Source organism: Bos grunniens, chromosome 13, assembly GCF_055505025.1.
Source record: "Bos grunniens cultivar Pamir isolate PY7600 chromosome 13, Bosgru_T2T1.0, whole genome shotgun sequence".
Classification (NCBI taxonomy): domain Eukaryota; kingdom Metazoa; phylum Chordata; class Mammalia; order Artiodactyla; family Bovidae; genus Bos; species Bos grunniens.
Window position 1 is genome coordinate 13,934,995 of NC_141177.1, and position 15,703 is coordinate 13,950,697.

General features: G+C 47.8%; 1 pseudogene; it reads right to left on the reverse strand.

The window, feature by feature from the left end:
• Positions 1-10,118: 10,118 nt before the first annotated feature.
• LOC147360235 (small ribosomal subunit protein uS8 pseudogene) lies at positions 10,119-14,148 on the reverse strand (annotated as a pseudogene).
• Between the last annotated feature and the right edge of the window lie 1,555 nt (positions 14,149-15,703).

A 15,703-nucleotide genomic window follows, 5' to 3' on the forward strand; every position in this document is an offset into this window, starting at 1 on the left:
CAGCGAGCGGGGGCTACCCTCGAGTTGTGGTGTGCACACTTCCCATTGCGGTTCCTTCTCTTGTGGAACACAGGCTCCGGGGCACACAGGCTTCAGTAGCTGTGGTCCCCAGGCTCTAGAGCGCAGGCTCAGTAGTAGCCACTGGCTCACAGGGAAGTCCCAAGAGCTCTTTCTTGATGTGATTGATACCCTCCCTGCTTTTATTTTAAAGAGAAAGGGAGATCTTCTCTCCTCCAACTTTTTTTTTTTTTTGGTAATTTTATTTATTTTTGGCTGTGCTGGGTCTTGGTCACTGCTTGGGCTTGTCTCTAGTTGCGGCAAGTGGGGGCTCCTATCTCTAGTCGCGGTGTGTGGGCTTTATTTCGTGGCCTCTCTTGGTTCGGACCATGGGCTCTAGAGCACAGGCTCGGTAGTTGTGAGACACAGACTTCGTTGTTCTTCACCCTGTGAGATCCTCCTGGATCAGGGATTGAACCCCCGTTTTCTGCATTGGCAGACAAATGCTTTACTACTGAGCCACCAGGGAAGCCCCAGTAATCATCTACTTGCAATACTTTATCACGTAAGTGTGTATCCCTAGATATGATTGTTTAGACTTGTCTGTTAAAAAATAAAAGATGCAAAAAAAAAAAATAAAATAAAAGATGCATCTTTAAAGTTTCCTTTAATCTAGAGGTGTGCCTGGACCCTTTCTTTTCCTTACACACTATTTGGGAAGGAACATCATTTCCCTCATAGAGCTTCCCACAGGATGGACTTGGCTGACTTCATCTGCAAAACACCATTCAGAGTGCTCCTCTGTCCTCTGTGCTTCCTGGAAGTCGGGAGCTGGATTCAGAGGCTTGACCAGGTCTGGGTTCGATCCCCTGGGCCAGCTCCTCGGGGAGCCTGCGTGCTTGGTGACACAGGGTTGGATGCTCTTTTTCTGTTTTAGTAGCAGTGGATGGTCTTGCCAGGTGCCACGAGCGGTAGAGGACCCACCTGCCAATGCAGGAGATGTAAGAGGTGGGTTTGATCCCTGGGTCCAGAAGGTCCCCTGGAGGAGCGCATGGCAACTCACTCCAGTGTTCTTGCCTGTTGGGCTAAAATCCATGGAGTCCCAGAGTCGAACACGACTGAAGTGACGAAGCACACATGGTCTTATCACAGTCCCTGAATTCACTGGGGCTGAATGTAGCAACATTCCAGTCCTAGTCTTTCTTTACCATTTATCAACTGGCAAGAGACTTTTATTTATTTTTAATTGGAGGATAATGGCTTTACAATATTGTGTTGGTTTCTGCCATACATCAACATGAATCAGCCATAGGTATACATATATCCCCTTCCTCTTGAACCTCCCTCCTACCCCATCCCACCCCTCTAGGTCATCACAGAGTACCGGGCTCGAGGGAAAGAGACTTTTAGAAAGGGCTGCGTCCCCTCATTTACTCTCTGATGCTCAGGGATACAGGTCATCTAGGAGATGCAGGACACAGGTTTACTTCTTTCCCTTTGTTCACCAGTTTACAGGGAAATGAATTGGTTCTTTATTATTCTCCAGAGGAGAGGATCAATTAACTCCTTTTCAATGTCATTGTGAACTCTAAGATTCTAACATATCTGATGGGTTACAATCATTTACAAGCATTTTAAAAAAAATTCTAAAAAATGTCTTCATTGAATCTGTTACTGTTTTGCTTTATGTTTTTTTTTTTTTTTTTTTTTTTGCCATGAGGCATTCAGGATCTTAGCTCCCCAATCAGAGATGGAACTTGTACCTTCTGCACTGGAAGGATCCTTAAGGAGTTATCACTTCTTGAGGTTAAGGAGTGATTCTTAACCACTGGACCAATAAGGGAAGTCCCCAGCATTATTCTTGAAAAACCTGGTAATAACTGAATATTTTTTCTTTATAAGTCAACTCTATTATTACCTAAGCTGAGCGCTGAAGAACTGATGCCTTTGAACTGTTGTGTTGGAGAAGACTCTTGAGAGTCCGTTAGACTGCAAGGAGATCCAACCAGTCAATCCTAAAGAAATCAGTCCTGAATATTCATTGGAAGGACTGATGCTGAAGCTGAAGCTCCGATACTTTGGCCACCTGATGTGAAGTACTGACTCACTGGAAAAGACCCTGATGCTGGGAAAGATTGAAGGCCAGAGGAGAAGGGGACGACAGAGAATGAGATGGTTGGATGGCATCACCGACTCGATGGACATGAGTTTGAGCAAGCTCTGGAAGCTGGTAATGGACAGGGAAGCCTGGCATGTTGCAGTCCACGGGGTCGCAAAGAGTTGCACTCGAGTGAGCGACTGAACTGAACTGAGAAGCCTGAAGGACTTTTTTCTCTTTCCTTGAAGTCCAGTCATTTTATTAGAATGTCTTTAATATGTCTGATTATTCTGGGTTGATATTTTCAGATATTTGGTATGCTCCTTCAATATGTAATTTCAATTAAAAAAGTTTCAGTAGGTGTTCTTGATTAATTGTTTTTAATATTTGTTCCTTGCTTTGGTTTTCTTCTTCAGGAACTTTTATTACTTGTATGGTGGAACTTCTTGGCCTAATTTTAATATTTGTCATTTTCTCTAGAATATTTAAAAAACCTCTGTCTTCATTTCTGGTTGATTTGTAATATTCTTTCCTTTTCACCTTTTTCTATTCTGGCATTATCTCAAGGTTGGGTTAATTTGCTCTTGTGTTTGTTCTATTTTAGCTTTCATTTCTAAAATAAGTTCTTTCCTTTGTATGTCTAATTTGTTCCAGAGTTCTGTTTTCTAATGAAAACTCTCTAATGCTAGTTTATGTTGTTCTTTCTTGGATATTTAAAGATGCTTTTAAGGTCATTTTGAACTAAAAGGTTATGGTTTTGATCAGTCCTGAAGAAATGTGTCACTGGTATGCTTTATCCTATTTTTAGGAGTGCTATTGGCTCCTGATTATTCTTTTGCCTAAGTTAATTTTGTATGAGATCTGACCTCCAGATTCTCTATTGCTCATTTTTATGTGAAATTATGTTTTCCTGTGGGCTTCTCGGGTGGTTCAGTGATAAAGAATCCATCTGCCAATGCAGGAGACTCAGGTTCGCTCCATGAGCGGGGACGATCCCCTGGACTCTTGCCTGGGAAATCCCAGGGACAGAGGAGCCTGGCGGGCTACACTCCATGGGATTGCAAAGAGTTGACATGACAACGACAAAGAGTGACTAGACAACGACATAGCAAGTTTTCCTGAACTTGGAGCTGATGTTCAGGATGCATCTCTAACCTCAAGGTCACCCCCTTCTCCTGTCTGCATGTAGTGTACAGGTATGGTGGCCTGCTTTCTGAGGTCTCCTAGCTCTGTCTCCTCCCATTACTGAGATCTGAATATCCTTCCTTTCTCTTGATTGTCTTAGTCAATCTGCCTGTTTTGATCCCGCTCCAAGGCATTTCCTCTGCAGTGAGGAACCTTGTCCGGGAAGGGAACCAAGCAGTTTCGAGAGTTCGCAGTCCTTCCTGAGGGCTTTCACCCTCACTAGGGGGTGGGCCAGGCCCCTCCCAGACTCAGTTGCTCTTCTCGAAATATCCCTCCACGCTCTCCACTGAATATACGTGGTGGCTCTTTGGGGCTTCCTCTTGTCAGGTCCCTCAGACACCCCCTTGCTTCCCTCTGCTGGCAACAGGTGGGATGCTAAAGGCCAGAGGCTGAGCTAGAACAGCCTGGGGTGTGTTGGGGGGGGACCTCAGGACACCTGATAACACGCAGGTAGCTACTGGGGGTTGTGCTCCCCTACTTAAATTCTTTCAGTGTTTTCGGGAGATACCTTTGGCATCTAATTCTGAAGTGACTGATGTCGGTGGGTTTTGTTTTTGCTAATTTGCCTTGCTTATTTTTGTTGGAATTTGGAGAGATTCAAAAATGATGCAGGCATGGCTACTATCTCCCCAGCGAGTCACTATGTTGTTGGTTTTGGCCACACATGCTGTGCAGCTTGCAAGATCTTAGTTCCTCCAGGACCAGGGATTGAACCTGCCCCAGGAAGTGAAAGCACCGAGTCCTAATCACTGGACCCTCAGGGAATTCCCAGCAAGTCACTAATTTAATGCTTATTCCCCTAAAGGGCAGTAGGAAAGATGAGATAAAATAACACATGTGCATAAAAGTATGTAAGGGACCATCTTAAGGTTCCGGTAAACCAGCTGCTCCTTCCTTCTGCTATCTTGCAGCCAGGACTGACCCTCTCATTCAAGGCGTGCAGGTTTGAGATCGGAGCCTGCAACTTCTTCAGAGGATGGGGCGCACAGGCCCCCAAGCTGGCTGCCTTGAAGCTGAGTGAGTCCCTGAGCTTTGTGCTCTTGCCTTGCCCTGATGGGACCGCTCTGGGCATCTTCTCCTAGAACGAGTTTTGGAGAAGACAAGGAAGGACCTCTTTCACACCTCCCACCCCTGCAACCCCAGGAAAGGGATGATCCCGCGGTGAGAAGCCGGCTGTGAGCCCCGCACGCCATCTGCTGGCCATTTGTTTAATTGCAGAGATCAGATCAGATCAGATCAGTCGCTCAGTCGTGTCCGACTCTTTGCGACCCCATGAATCGCAGGACGCCAGGCCTCCCTGTCCATCACCAACTCCCGGAGTTCACTCACACTCACGTCCATCGAGTCAGTGATGCCATCCAGCCATCTCATCCTCTGTCGTCCCCTTCTCCTCCTGCCCCCAATCCCTCCCAGCATCAGAGTCTTTTCCAATGAGTCAACTCTTCGCATCAGGTGGCCAAAGTACTGGAGTTTCAGCTTCAGCATCATTCCCTCCAAAGAAATCCTAGGGCTGATCTCCTTCAGAATGGACTGGTTGGATCTCCTTGCAGTTCAAAGGACTCTCAAGAGTCTTCTCCAACACCACAGTTCAAAAGCATCAATTCTTCGGCGCTTAGCCTTCTTCACAGTCCAACTCTCACATCCATACATGACCACAGGAAAAACCATGGACTTGACTAGACGAACCTTTGTTGGCAAAGTAATGTCTCTGCTTTTGAATATGCTATCTAGGTTTGTCATAACTTTCCTTCCAAGGAGTAAGCGTCTTTTAATTTCATGGCTGCAGTCACCATCTGCAGTGATTTTGGAGCCCAGAAAAATAAAGTCTGACACTGTTTCCACTGTTTCCCCATCTATTTCCCATGAAGTGGTGGGACCGGGTGCCATGATCTTCGTTTTCTGAATGTTGAACTTTAAGCCAACTTTTTCACTCTCCACTTTCACTTTCATCAAGAGGCTTTTGAGTTCCTCTTCAGTTTCTGCCATAAGGGTGGTGTCATCTGCATATCTGAGGTTATTGATATTTCTCCCGGCAATCTTGATTCCAGTTTGTGTTTCTTCCAGTCCGGTGTTTCTCATGATGTACTCTGCATATAAGTTAAGTAAACAGGGTGACAATATACAGCCCTGACGAACTCCTTTTCCTATTTGGAACCAGTCTGTTGTTCCATGTCCAGTTCTAACTGTTGCTTCCTGACCTGCATACAAATTTCTCAAGAGGCAGATCAGGTGGTCTGGTATTCCCATCTCTTTCAGAATTTTCCACAGTTTATTGTGATCCACACAGTCAAAGGCTTTGGCATAGTAAATAAAGATAAACTCCATTAAAATGGAAGCATCAGGCCCACTCCCCTAGTTCCCGCCAGTACCATGGGTTAATACTGTCTGCCTCTGGTTAAAAACGATGCCCAGTTGACCCTTGAAAAACACGGGTTTGAACTGAGCAAGTCCACTCACACGCGGATTTTTTTCACTAAATACACACCACATGCGTCTTAATTGGTTGAATCCCCGGATGTGGAACTCCGACTGGAGGATGAAAGTCAGGTGAAGATTTTCAGCTCTACTGGACCTACTTTGTTCAAGGAGCAACTGTATTTATGTTAAAACAATGACAATAAAGGGAAATAGAGAGACAATTTTCCCACGTGCTCCTACTGTCTAGACAAGCACTATATCTATCTATATATATATATATTTTTAAATAAAGTGTGTGTTAAAGTGTTAGGTGCTCAGTCGTGTCCAACTCTTTTTGGCTCCATGGACTGTAGCCCGCCAGGTTCCTCTATCCATGGGGTTTTCCCAGGCAAGAATACTGGAGTGGGTAGCCATTCCCTTCTCCAGGGGATCTTCCCGACGGAGGGACTTGAAGCTGGGTCTCCTGCATTGCAGGCAGATTCTTTATTTACTCTTAAAGGGGGCTGGGCTGGTATGTCCTACATTTCTGGCTCCTAAAAAGTCATCTGGAGACCCTGGGTATTTGCATTGGCAACAAAGGGCGAGAGAGCTCAGATTCTGCAGCCCCAAAGACTTGGTTTTGAATCCACTTCATTTGTCAAAAGCTGGGAGTGGTAGGTAGGTTAATTCACCTCTGATTTTGAATCTGTGTGTGCTAGGCTGGAAAAAACCTCTCCCTTCCACCTCCAAGATATTCAGGTTCTAATCCTTGGCATCTGTGAATATGTTATCTTGCACTGGAAAAAGGACTTTGCAGGTGTGATTAAGATTACAGACCTTGAGATGGGAGATTATTCTGGATTATCCTGGTGATCTCAATGTAATCACAGGAGTCCTTAAAGGATGAGAACCTTTTCTGGCTTCAGTCAGAGTAATGGGACATTGTCCACTTTGAAGATGGAGGCCGTGGATCATGAACCAGAGAATGCGGGCAGCTTCTAAACTCTGGACAAGGCAAGGAAATGGGATTCTCCTCAGAGCCTCCAGAAGGGGTGCAGCGCAGCAGACACCTTGATTCTAGTGCTTGGGACCTGCATATGACTTCAGATCTGCAGAACAGTGGGAGTGTAAAGCTGTGTTGTTTCAGCCACAAAGTTCAGAGTAATTTGTTACTGGAGTGTTAGGAAAGGAATACACTGCAATGTGGGGTAATAATAGTACCTACTCTGGCTGGTGGGGAGAATGAAACGTGTGTGCATGATCAGTTGCTCAGTCATGTTCGACTCTCTATGGCCCCATGGACCGTAGCCCACCGGGCTCCTCTGTCCATGGGATTTTCCAGGCAAGAATACTAGAGTGGGTTGCCATTTCCTTCTCCAGGGATCTTCCCTACCCAGGGATTGAACCTGCCTCTCTTGCATCTCCTGGATTGGCAGGCAGATTCTTGACCACTATGCCACCTGGGAAGCCCTGAGAATGAGATGAGATCACTGTAAGACATGCCTTGACAGTTGTAAACCCATTTACAGGTGCTTTGCGTTCTCTTCTGGGAAGATACCCATTTATCCTTTTGCTTCCTCTATAGTTCTTTGCTGAGCACCTATTGTGTGCCAGGGGCTGTGCTCAGTATAGGGGTTACAGGGTGAACTTGGCCCCTTTTATGGGGCTTATAGGTTAGGAGGGTAGCCGAATAGTAAGAGGTCACACAAACATACATGCCATGGAATTGCAATCACCATGTGGGCAAGGAATAAACTATCTGGGAAGCTGTGAGCGTGGAGCTAGGAACTTGCCAGACTCCAGGTTTCAGACCTCAGGCTTTGGGCCAGGTCTCCAGGATATGGCTTGTCCTTGCTCACCTTCCCATATGGGCTGGTCTGTCCTGACCAGGGATCAGGGTACCAAGGGCCAGTATCCAGACCAGAGACAGCGTCTTGGGTGCCGTCAGATGGATCCATGCTGGTCCAGAGATCTGGGACCCTGCATGGCGGCCCCTATTTGCTGAGGCAGTGTGTAGGTGGCTCAGGCCCGTGAACTCAGCTGCCAGAATGGTGGGCAGAGAAGGCAGGGCTTGGCACGTGGCCACAGACCACTGATCCTTGGTTCAGGATCTTATGGGCACTAGGTGAAGGAAGAGGCAGAAGCTGGGACAGGGACTCAGTTCAGTTCAGTCGCTCAGTCGTGTCTGACTCTTTGCAATCCCATGGACTGCAGCACGCCAGGCCTCCCTGTCCATCACCAACTCCCGGAATTTGATAAAACTCATGTCCATCAAGTTGGTGATGCCATCCAACCATCTCAACCTCTGTCGTCCCCGTTTCCTCCCGCCTTCAATCTTTCCCAGCATTAGGGTCTTTTCTAATGACTCAGTTCTTCACATCAGGTGGCCAAAGTATTGGAGCTTCAGCTTCAGCATCAGTCCTTCCAATGAATATTCAGGACTGATTTCATCTAGGACAGGAACTCGGGCTACTTTATTTGGTTCTGGAAGCCCTGTCTCTGCTGCACACAGGCTCGAGCCTCCTCCTGCCCCCTCTAGGTTTTCCGGGGCTGTCTGGTAACCCTACTCTGTCTCCAGTGTGATGGGATGAGCAGACTCTCAGGGGCACAGGATTCCTTGTGCCTCAGTACATTGCAGTATCTTAGCCAGCTTAGGGGGTTTCCTAATGGGTACGGGGCACTCAGAGGGAGTCACACAGCTGAGACAGGCAGAGGAACCGCAAGACAGGGTCTGGACACAGATCTGAGGTTCCTGGTGGACCCCCAAACTATTGAGAGACCAGGGCCAGAGCCGGGGCTGTGCTGCCACCTCGTGGCGGAGTTTGGAATTGCCGCTGGGTCCTATATCCGTTTCCAGGGATGCGACTTTCTGTTCAGCTCGATTCATCTGCTTATCTCCTGACGGAATGGACGGAAGGGAGTGTCTGGTGAGTGAATCCGGTAGAGAAGGTGGTGTGTCCTGGCCTTAGAGTCCCTTTCACCCTTCACTAGCCATAGTTCTGAGAATCAGAGGCAATTCTAGAAAAGGGGTTGATGAGAACTAGGCAGGCACCCCTGGTGCCCCACCCCCACCATGAGCCTCAAGGTCTGTGTCACACCTGATGCTCTAAAACTTCTCCCGTGGAGTTTACACGTACACCTGGAACCAGGTGAAGGGGCCATAACACAGAAGGAGATCAGCGGGAAGCGGGTGCTGGTTAACTCAGGTTTTCCCAAGAAGCTCCTCACAGACTGGGCAGGGTACACCCTGGTCCAATGTGCAGAAGCTTGAAGAGAAACATGAGCCCCTCCTCCAAGGGACCACCTACCTCTAGGTAATGTACATCTTCAGGTGACCCGCTGTAACTACAGGGATGCCACTTGCCTGAGACCTGCCAGCCTGAAGGCGACAGAGTACTCAGCTGAAACCTTGAAATCAGGCTTGCAAAAGGTAGTCCCATTTATGAAATGAGTGAGTTTAAAAAAAAAACAACACACCACATCAGGGGCTTCCCTGGTGGTCCAGTGATGAAGAATCTGCCTGCCAATGCATGGGACATGGGTTTGATCCCTGCTCCGGGAAGACCCCACATGCCGAGGAACAACTAAGCCCGTGCGCCATAACTATTGAGCCCGTGTGCTGGAAGCTGGGAGCCACAGCTACTGAGCCCACACCCTAGAGGCTGTGCTCCGCAGCAAGAGAAGCCACTGCAGAGGGGAGACCGTGCACCTCAACTAGAGAGTAGCCTCCACTCACTGCAACTAGAGAGAGCCCCTGTGCAGCAGTGAAGACCCAGTGCAGCAAACTTATATAAACAAAATAAGTCTTAAGCCTCCCCCCTAAAAAATCCCCACATCATTTAAAGCCCTTTGAGTATGTTTTCTAAAAGTTTTCCAACTTGGAAAAATTATACAAAAGAAGGGGACAAAGAACAAAGCCTACAGAAATATGACCTTAAGGTGGCTTCAGCTAAGGTACAGGAACTAGTAAATGCATTTGTTTTTGTATGAATTTTTAGATTTTTGAATTTATTTTCTTCAGAGTGCTCCGAGGCATTTTATTTGCGCGTATGTCAAAGCTATGGTTTTTCCAGTAGTCATGTACAGATATGAGAGCTGGACAGTAAGAAAGGCTGAATGCTGAAGAATTGATGCTCTTGAACTGTGGTGTTGGAGAAGACTCTTGAGAGTCCCTTGGACTGCAAGGACATCCAACCAGTCCATCAAAAGGAAATCAATCCTGTATATTTATTGGAAGGACTGATGCTGAAGCTGAAACTCCAGTACTTTGGCCACCTGATGTGAAGAACTGACTCATTGGAAAAGACCCTGATGCTGGGAAAGATCGAAGGCGGGAGGAGAAGGGGACGACAGTGGATGAGATGGTTGGATGGCATCACCGATTCGATGGACATGAGTTTTAGCAAACTCTGGGAGATGGTGAAAGACAGGGAAGCCTGGAATGCTGCAGTCCACGGGGTCACAACTAGTCAGACACAACTGAGCGATTGAACAAAAACATTACATCCCTAGAAGAAGAATCCAAGGGTTTTCCCTCCTGTGTGATTTAGACTTGTTTCTTTGGGGTTCATAATGCCTGCTGAGGTTGACAATACAATGAAACCAAACTAATGGGATGGGAGCAGGTTTTTCTGCCATTTTTCTAGATCTTGAATCTGGGGCTGATCACTCTGTGCTTATTTAGCTTGCCTGTGAGGTTCCCAACAATTGCCCAGCCCTGTGGTCATCGATGATTTCAAATCCTCCAATGTAACTGTGCTTCATCATCACAGTTAGAAACCTGATGATGACTTTGGAGCACGGCCTGATAAGAACCTGGCGTTTGCCTCTCTTTTCCACATTGTTGATCTTCTTAAAAGCATCAGCCAGGTCATTCACATGTACTATTGTGGCAGCACAGGAGGATGGCAGAAAGATACATTCTTTATTAATACAATGGAAATGTATTTTCTCCCCATTTCAGCCAAAATGATGTTGAAAAGTATTTAAAAGCATACAGGTCCCTACCTCAGGGGAACTCTAACACACGTGCACTTTCTGCTCAGTTGCTCAGTCACATCTGACTCTGTGTAACCCCATGGACTGTAGCCACCAGGCTCCTCTGCCTATGGAATTTTCCAAGCAAGAATCCTGGAGTGGGTGCCGTTTCCTACTCCAAGGAGTCTTCCCGACCCAGGGATTGAATCTGAGTCTCTTGCGTCTTTTGCATTGGCAATCGGATTCTTTACCACTGAGCCACCCGGAAAGCCTCTTTTTGAGATTCACTTTGAGATGCACCCATTGGGAGGTTATTGGCCGTAGCACTGTCTGTAGGCAAGAAAATTTGGAAACAACCCAAATGAAATCAGCAGGGTCGTGGATGGACAAATCTCAGTGCATGTGGCAGGTGTCAATGGCATGAAGGCCTCCTTGGTTGAAGTGAATGGTTCTGTGTGTTGACATCTGTGTGTGAAGATCTGAAGAACAATGTGGAGTAAAAAAGCAAGTTGCAAAAGCAAATATTCTGTGTATTATTTCTGGACTTTTTTTTGTTGTCGTTCACACCATGCAGCTTGTGAGACCTTTGTTTCCTGACCAGGGATCGAACGTGGGCCATGGCAGTGAGAGCACTGAGTCCCAACCACTGACCACCAGGAAATCCCTCTATTTCTGGATTTAACTGGAACCTATTATACAGAGTGAAGTAAGCCAGAAAGAAAAACACCAATACAGTATACTAACGCATATATATGGAATTTAGAAAGATGGTAACAATAACCCTGTGTACGAGACTGCAAAAGAGACACCGATGTATAGATCAGTCTTATGGACTCTGTGGGAGAGGGAGAGGGTGGGGAGATTTGGGAGAATAGCATTGAAACATGTATAATATCATGTATGAAATGAGTCGCCAGTCCAGGTTCGATGCACGGTACTGGATGCTTGGGGCTGGTGCACTGGGACGACCCAGAGGGAGGGTAGGGGAGGGAGGAGGGAGGAGGGTTCAGGATGGGGAACACGGGTATACCTGTGGCGGATTCATTTCGATATTTGGCAAAACTAATACAATATTGTAAAGTTTAAAAATAAAATAAAATTAAAATACAAAAAAAAAAAATGAAAACAAGGCTGACTGCCATATTGCCTTCATGTGCTAATGAATAAATGAATGCCTCTTTGCCTAGTTAAGTCCCACTCATCTTCCAGATCTCAGCTCAAGGCATCACTTTTTAAGCGAAGATTTTCCTGCTTCCTGCCCCCTACCCACCACCCTGCTCCCACCCTGCCCCCGTCTGCCACCACCCCAGGGCAAGTAGGCACTCTGAAATCCAGTCTCAGGACCTATACCTTTCCTTCAGGTCTGTTTTTGCTCTTGTATATTTATGGCAGAAAGCAAAGAGGAATTAAAGAGCCTCTTAATTAAGGTGAAAGAGAAGAGTGAAAAAGCTGGCTTAAAACTCAACATTCAAAAAATGAAGATCATGGCATCCAGTCCCAACACTTCATGGCAAATAGATGGGGAAACAATGGAAACAGTGACAGACTTTATTTTCTTGGGCTCCAAGATCACTGCAGATGGTGACTGCAGCCATGAAATTAAAAGATGCTTGCTCCTTGGAAGAAAAACTATGACAAACCTAGACAGTGTATTAAAAAACAGAGACATTACTTAGCCTACAAAGGTTCGTATAGTCAAAGCTATGGTTTTTCCAGTAGTCGTTTATGGATCTGAGAGCTGGATAATAAAAAAGGCTGAGTGCTGAAGAATTGATGCCTTCGAACTATGGTGCTGGAGAAGGCCCTTGGACAGCAAGGAGATCAAACCAGTCAATCCTAAAGGAAATCAACTTGCCTGGAGAATCCCAGGGATGGGGGAGCCTGGTGGGCTGCCGTCTATGCGGTCGCACAGAGTCGGACACGACTGAAGCGACTTAGCAGCAGCAGCAGCAGCATTCATTGGAAGGACTGATGCTGAAGTTGAAGCTCCAATACTCTGGGCACGTGATGCAAAGAGCTGACTCATTAGAAAAGACCCTCATGCTGGGAAAGACTGAGAGCAGGAGGAGAAGGGGATGACAGAGGATAAGATGGTTGGATGGCATCACTGACTCAATGGACATGAATGTGAGCAAGCTCTGGGAGATAGTGAAGGACAGGGAAGCCTGGCTTGCTGCAGTTCATGGGGTTGCAAAGAGACAGACGTGACTGAGTGACTGAATGACAATAATATTTATTTGTGTGATTGTTTGATTAATGTCCATCTTCCCTACAAGCTTGATTTGGGCAGGGACCCTGGCCACTTTCTTCATCCTCAGCACCTAATGCCCTGTATAGACTGTAGCCCATGAGGCTCCTCTGCCCATGGGATTTTGCAAGCAAGAATACCGGAGTGGGTAGCTATTTCCTTCTCCAGGGGATCCTCCCGACTCAGGGATCAAACCTGGGTCTCCTGTCCTGTAGGCAGATTCTGTACCATCTGAGACACTGGGGAAGTCCCACCTAATGTAGAGTGGACACTTGATAAATGAATTCGTTATTTCTGTATCCCAACTAGGCTGTAAGCTCTGTGAGGCCAGGGGAAGTATCTATTTTCTTTTTCACTGATTCCTCTGAGGCTTAGGGAAGGTTTTGGTGTCAGAAAGTCTGAGCTACAGTCCAGGCTCTGCCACTTGCTGGCTGTGTTTTCTTGGGCAATTCAGTTTGAGTCTCCGAGGCTCAGTGTCCTCACGTGTAAAAAGGGTAACAATACCTTCCTTAGAGTGTTGTTAGAATTCAATGATGTATTGTACGAAAACAATTCATCAACAAGGCTTGGTATCAGAAGGGGACGACAGAGGATGAGATGGTTGGATGGCATCACCGACTCGATGGACATGAGTTTGAGTAAACTGCGGGAGTTGGTGATGGACAGGGAGGTCTGGCGTGCTGCAGTCCATGGGGTCGCAAAGAGTCGGACACGACTGAGCTGAACTGAGCTGAACTGAAACGTCTAAACGCCCTCATTGTGAAGGATGCTGCTGCTGCTGCTAAGTCGCTTCAGTCATGTCCGACTCTGTGCGACCCCATAGACAGCAGCCTACCAGGCTCCCCTGTCCTTGGGATTCTCCAGGCAAGAACACTGGAGTGGGTTGCCATTTCCTTCTCCAATGCATGAAAGTGAAAAGTGAAAGTGAAGTCGCTCAGTCGTGTCCGACTCTAGCAACCCCATGGACTGCAGCCCACCAGGCTCCTCAGTCCATGAGATTTTCCAGGCAAAAGTACTGGAGTGGTGTGCCATTGCCTTCTCCCATTGTGAAAGATGGCGGGGCGGGGGGCGGCGGGGGGAGGGGGGGGGCGCACCATCTCCCACATTACCACCAGGTGGCGCTGTGATCATTCACACCGGCGATGCTCACTCCATGAGCTCGCTCCAAGCTTCGAAATCGCTTCCAGCTTCCTTGTATCCTTGTATCGCTTCCAGTTATCCTGTCCCGTAGGCTCCAAGTGGCCATTTGGCCTTTGCTCTAATCTCTCTGTGACGGGGAGGTTACTGTCACCAGGCTGGAGACCCTTGCAGGACTGGTCTGAGAGCCCCTGTCCTCTGGGTGGAGGAAACAGAGGACCCCAGGAGAAGGGGGGAGACCAGACGGAAACTAGTGGGCAGACAGACGAGAGTTGGGACTAGGGTGAGGCAGTCAGGCGCCCAGGGTGCCAAAATGAAGGACGCGGTCTTTCTCGAACTTGCGCATGTGTGGAGTCTGACCGCCCTGGGTGGCCTCGTAAGAATACCCTGGGGCTGGGCTGACAGCTGGTTCAAAGCTTCAGTGCTGCCTGCCGTCCACTCATCCACAGTAGGACAGAGCTCTCAGCAGGTGCCAGGCTGTGGAGGAACCCCCTTGTTGCTCTAAAGAATCCTTGTTGATAAGAACTATTATTATTTTAAACATGCATTTATTTCTGGCTGTGCTGGGTCTCCGTGGCTGCAAGAGGGGATTTCTCTAGTTGTGGTGAGCGGCCTTCTCATTGCAGAGCTTTCTCCTTTTGCGGAGCACGGGCTTGAGGACACTCAGGCTTCTGCAGTCGCGGCTCCCGGCTCCAGAGCGCAGGCTTAGTAGTTGCAGTGCATGGGCTTAGTTGCTCCGAGGCATGTGGGATTTTCCCGGAACAGAGATCGAACCGGCGTCCCCTGTATCGCAAGGCAGATTCTTAACCATTAGACCACCAGGGAAGCCCCAAGAGCTATTATTATAGTCGTCTTTCAGATAATGGACGCGGAGACAACTTAAGAAGCTTGCAGTTATAAAGTGGCAGAGCTGGGATCTGAACCCAGGCTGTTTTGGCTCTGGACGGGCCCTCCTGACCATCACCCTGTGCTAATCTGTTGTCCTCTCTTGCGACTAATCCCTCCTTCTGTCCAATGTTTATTATGGACCAGCCGGTCTGTTCCAAGCACGGTGCCAGCGGGCCCAGTGGGAGGCAAGGCTGGACCCTGCCCGTCCAGCGGAGTCCTGACCCTGCCATGTCCTTATCCCGTGACCTTGGGCGAGTCATTGAACGTCACTCTGCCTCCGTGTCTTCATTCTGAAATGGGAGGAGAGTCCTGGCCTCACAGAATTGTGGGGAGGAGGGAGTGACTCAGATCTGCAAGAGCTGTGGCCAGGTCCCCTGGCCCTTGGGAAGTGTCAGCTGTAATTACCACTTGTGTCATCACCCACCTCCTGGCCGCCAAGTGGAAAAGGGGAGGGGAGAGTCAGAATCCAGTGCTCCTGGCTCCCCCACTTTTAAACAAAAATTAGTTTAATTCGAGGATAATTACAATATTGTGATGGCTTTTGCCATACAGCCACATGAATTGGCCACAGTGTCCGCCCCCCACATCTTGAACCCCCCACCCACCTCCCACCCCACCCCGTCCCTCTGGGTTTGCATCTTGGCTTTGGCACTGTGACTGTCCCAGACATGGCATCTTGTACAGGCTGAATTTTTCCCTCTGTAAAACAGGAATGACTAATTCCGACCTTGTGGTGGTCGTTGGATGAAGTTACAAGGTTGAGCACTTGGCACATA